Below are 5,281 nucleotides of genomic sequence, written 5' to 3'. Positions count from 1 at the left end.
AGCAGACTTCCTTCTCCTTTCCTATTCTCCTTTCCTCCCACACTACCTGCATTGGTATGGATGCTTGTTTTTAAAAACTCACATTAATGCATCACCAGAAGTGAGGTTTTGGAAGTAGTGAAACTTGCTGGGAGGGAGCCTGCTGGGTGCTGTAGGCTGGTGGGCTGAGGCAATGGCAGATGGGGAGGAAGACCCTGCTTTGGAGGAAGAAAATGACATTGGAGGAAGTGCAGAAGGTAGGGTAAAAGATAGAGACTTTTTTCGGAAGAATTGAGATGTACGGCTTTGGAGATGACCAGAATCCTTATACTGAGTCAGTAGATATTCTTGAAGACCTTGTCATAGAGTTCATCACTGAAATGACTCACAAGGCCATGTCTATTGGAAGACAAGGTCAAGTACGAGTTGAAGATACCATCTTCTTGATTCAAAAGGTCCCCAGAAAGTTTGCTAGGGTTGAAGACTTGCTTACTATGAATGAAGAATTTAAATGGGCAAGAAAAGCTTTTGAAGAAGCCAACTATGGGTCTTGACATCTTTTGTAGTTTCTGAAACTTCATTGTATTCTAGGGAAATCATATTTAAGAATTGTTATATTTTCTGGGCGGCGCCTGTGGCTCAGTCGGTAAGGTGCCGGCCCCATATACCGAGGGTGGCGGGTTCAAACCTGGCCCCGGCCAAACTGCAACCAAAAAATAGCCGGACGTTGTGGCGGGCGCCTGTAGTCCCAGCTACTCGGGAGGCTGAGGCAAGAGAATCGCTTAGGCCCAGGAGTTGGAGGTTGCTGTGAGCTGGGTGGGGCCACGGCACTCTACCGAGGGCCATAAAGTGAGACTCTGTCTCTACAAAAAATAAAAAAAAAAAGAATTGTTATATTTTCTTTTCTTTTTTTTTTTTGTGGTTTTTGGCCGGGGCTGGGTTTGAACCTGCCACCTCCGGCATATGGGACCAGTGCCCTACTCCTTGAGCCACAGGCACCGCCCAGAATTGTTATATTTTCTACAGTAAGGTCCTGCTATCTACCTATGTGAATGAAAGGTAGAGAAACCAAGTTTTCTGCCTTTATTTTCATCTCCTTGATTTTACAGTGATATTGGATTGCCTACCTTTAGATTACCATACTTGAATAATTTATTGAGTTTTAATGACCACACATAAATTAAAGCACCTTTCAAACCATGCAGTTCTGACTGTTAACCAGGGATGAAATATTAATAGTGTTCATATGTTAGGCATATCTGTGCCATTGTGAGCTATGCTGTAGATGTTTAATATGTGCAATCTAAATGGCATCTTTGAAAGCTGAAATATGTGCTTTATGTATTCTGAAGTTTTTATATGAAAGTCTGAGAGATTATTGTAGTTAACATTTTTATTTCATTTAAGAGATGATATAGGAAAATACCTTTTTTGGTAAAGATTTATCTGTTTTAAAATTCAATTTCTTTTAATTTTCTTTTTTTCAGATATTAGGAATGATTTTAACTTGTTTGAGAAACAGTTTTATGTGAATCTTCCATGTTGGAAACTTTTTTGATTTAAGGACTTTTGGGGATTATAACATACTATTTAAGTTTTGGGAGAACTCATTTCCCCAGATCAGATTAAAGCTTTAAAAAAAATTTTCAGTACCAAGAATGGCATTGATGGCAAGATAAACATTTAGGGTAGTGTTTTATTTGTATATTTCTAAGTACTTATTCCCTGTGGAAACATATACTTGATGAAAACCACGTGTCTGTGGAAGCTGCTGTTATTTTTTGTTTTCTTACACAATGTTTTTTTTTTTTTTTAATTGTTGGGGATTCATTGAGGGTACAATAAGCCAGTTACAATGATTACAATTGTTAGGTAAAGTCCCTCTTGCAATCATGTCTTGCCCCCATAAAGTGTGACACACACTAAGGCCCCACCCCCCTCCCTCCATCCCTCTTTCTGCTTCCCCCCCCATAACCTTAATTGTCATTAATTGTCCTCATATCAAGATTGAGTACATAGGATTCATGCTTCTCCATTCTTGTGATGCTTTACTAAGAATAATGTCTTCCACTTCCATCCAGGTTAATACAAAGGATGTAAAGTCTCCATTTTTTTTAATGGCTGAATAGTATTCCATGGTATACATATACCACAGCTTGTTAATCCATTCCTGGGTTGGTGGGCATTTAGGCTGTTTCCACATTTTGGCGATTGTAAATTGAGCTGCAATAAACAGTCTAGTACAAGTGTCCTTATGATAAAAGGATTTCTTTCCTTCTGGGTAGATGCCCAGTAATGGGATTGCAGGATCGAATGGGAGGTCTAGGTTGAGTGCTTTGAGGTTTCTCCATATTTCCTTCCAGAAAGGTTGTACTAGTTTGCAGTCCCACCAGCAGTGTAAAAGTGTTCCCTTCTCTCCACATCCACGCCAGCATCTGCATTTTTGAGATTTTGTGATGTGGGCCATTCTCACTGGGGTTAGATGATATCTCAGGGATGTTTTGATTTGCATTTCTCTAATATATAGAGACGATGAACATTTTTTTCATGTGTTTGTTAGCCATTCGTCTGTCATCTTTAGAGAAAGTTCTATTCATGTCTCTTGCCCATTGATCTATGGGATTGTTGGCTTTTTTCATGTGGATTAATTTGAGTTCTCTATAGATCCTAGTTATCAAGCTTTTGTCTGATTGAAAATATGCAAATATCCTTTCCCATTGTGTGGGTTGTCTCTTTGCTTTGGTTATTGTCTCCTTAGCTGTACAGAAGCTTTTCAGTTTAATGAAGTCCCATTTGTTTATTTTTGATGTTGTTGCAATTGCCATGGCAGTCTTCTTCATGAAGTCTTCCCCCAGGCCAATATCTTCCAGTGTTTTTCCTATGCTTTCTTGGAGGATTTTTATTGTTTCATGCCTTAAATTTAAGTCCTTTATCCATCTTGAATCAATTTTTGTGAGTGGGGAAAGGTGTGGGTCCAGTTTCAGTCTTTTACATGTAGACATCCAGTTCTCCCAACACCATTTATTGAATAGGGAGTCTTTCCCCCAAGGTAAGTTCTTGTTTGGTTTATCAAAGATTTGGTGGTTGTAAGATGTTAGTTTCATTTCTTGGTGTTCAATTCGATTCCAAGTGTCTATGTCTCTGTTTTTGTGCCAGTACCATGCTGTCTTGAGCACTATGGCTTTGTAGTACAGACTAAAATCTGGTATGCTGATGCCCCCAGCTTTATTTTTGTTACTAAGAACTGCCTTAGCTATACGGGTTTTTTTCCGGTTCCATACAAAACGCAGAATCATTTTTTCCAAATCTTGAAAGTACGATGTAGGTACTTTGATAGGAATGGCATTGAATAGGTAGATAGCTTTGGGAAGTATAGACATTTTAACAATGTTGATTCTTCCCATCCATGAGCATGGTATGTTCTTCCATTTGTTAATATCCTCTGCTATTTCCTTTCTGAGGATTTCATAGTTTTCTTTATAGAGGTCCTTCACCTCCTTCGTTAGGTATATTCCTAGGTATTTCATTTTCTTTGAGACTATGGTGAAGGGAGTTGTGTCCTTAATTAGCTTCTCATCTTGACTGTTATTGGTGTATACAAAGGCTACTGACTTGTGGACATTGATTTTATATCCTGAAATATTACTGTATTTTTTGATGACTTCTAGGAGTCTTGTGGTTGAGTCTTTGGGGTTCTCTAAGTATAAGATCATATCATCAGCAAAGAGGGAGAGTTTGACCTCCTCTGCTCCCATTTGGATTCCCTTTATTTCCTTGTCTTGCCTAATTGTATTGGCTAGAACTTCCAGCACTATGTTGAATAGTAAAGGTGACAGAGGACAATCTTGTCTGGTTCCAGTTCTAAGAGGAAAAGCTTTCAGTTTTACTCCATTCAGTAAGTTTGTCATAGATAGCTTCAATCAGTTTTAGAATGTGCCACCTATGCCTATACTCTTCATTGTTCTAATTAGAAAAGGATGCTGGATTTTATCAAATGCTTTTTCTGCATCTATTGAGAGGATCATGTGATCTTTATTTTTGCCTCTGTTAATATGGTGGATAACCTTTATGGACTTGCGTATGTTAAACCAGCCTTGCATCCCTGGGATGAAGCCTACTTGATCATGATGAATGACTTTTTTGATGATAAGCTGTAATCTATTGGCTAGGATTTTGTTGAGAATTTTTGCGTCTATATTCATGAGTGAGATTGGTCTGAAATTCTCCTTTTTGTTTGGGTCTTTTCCTGGTTTTGGTATCAGGGTGATGTTTGTTTCATAAATGTGTTGGGGAAGATTCCTTCTTAGTTTTTTGGAATAATTTCTGCAGTACAGGAATAAGCTCTTCCTTGAAGGTTTGATAGAATTCTGGTGTGAAGCCATCTGGACCAGGGCATTTTTTGGTTGGAAGCTTTTTTATTGTTTCTTTGATCTCAGTGCTTGAAATTGGTCTGTTCAGGAGGTCTATTTCTTCCTGGCTAAGTCTAGGGAGAGGGTGTGATTCCAAATATTGATCCATTTCCTTCACATTGTCAAATTTCTGGGCATAGAGTTTCTGGTAGTATTCAGAGATGATCTCTTGTATCTCTGTGGGATCAGTTGTTATTTCTCCTTTATCGTTTCTGATTGAGGTTACTAGAGATTTTACTTTTCTATTTCTAGTTAGTCTGGCCAATGGTTTATCTATTTTATTTATTTTTTCAAAAAACCAACTCCTTGTTTCATTAATTTTCTGAATGATTCTTTTGTTTTCAATTTCATTGATCTCTGATTTGATTTTGGATATTTCTTTTCTTCTACTGAGTTTAGGCTAAGATTGTTCTTCTTTTTCCAATTCCATAAGATCTCTTGTGAGATTGTTGATGTGCTCTCGTTCTGTTTTTCGAATGTAGGCATCTAAAGCGATGAATTTTCCTCTCAAAACTGCTTTTGCAGTATCCCACAGGTTTTGGTAGCTTGTGTCTTCATTGTTGTTATGCTCAAGGAAGTTAATGATTTCCTGTTTTATTTCTTCCTGCACCCATCTGTTATTCAACAGAAGATTGTTTAATTTCCATGCCTTTGGGTGGGGTCGAGCATTTTTGTTAGAGTTGAGTTCCACCTTTAGTGCCTTATGGTCTGAGAAGATACAAGGTAAAATTTCAATTCTTTTGATTCTGTTGATATTTGTTTTGTGTCCCAGGATATGATCAATTTTGGAGAATGTTCCATGGGGTGATGAGAAGAATGTATATTCTTTATCTTTGGGGTGGAGTGTTCTATATGCGTCTATCAAGCATAGTTGTTCTAGGGTCTCATTTAAA

General features: G+C 38.0%; 1 pseudogene; it reads left to right on the top strand.

The window, feature by feature from the left end:
* The first annotated feature begins 172 nt into the window (after positions 1-172).
* LOC128582228 (transcription initiation factor TFIID subunit 13-like) lies at positions 173-533 on the top strand (annotated as a pseudogene).
* Positions 534-5,281: the final 4,748 nt, after the last annotated feature.

The sequence above is a fragment of the Nycticebus coucang genome, chromosome 3 (genome assembly GCF_027406575.1).
Source record: "Nycticebus coucang isolate mNycCou1 chromosome 3, mNycCou1.pri, whole genome shotgun sequence".
Classification (NCBI taxonomy): domain Eukaryota; kingdom Metazoa; phylum Chordata; class Mammalia; order Primates; family Lorisidae; genus Nycticebus; species Nycticebus coucang.
Note: the sequence above shows the minus strand (reverse complement) of the source record. Positions and strands in the feature narration are given on the sequence as shown.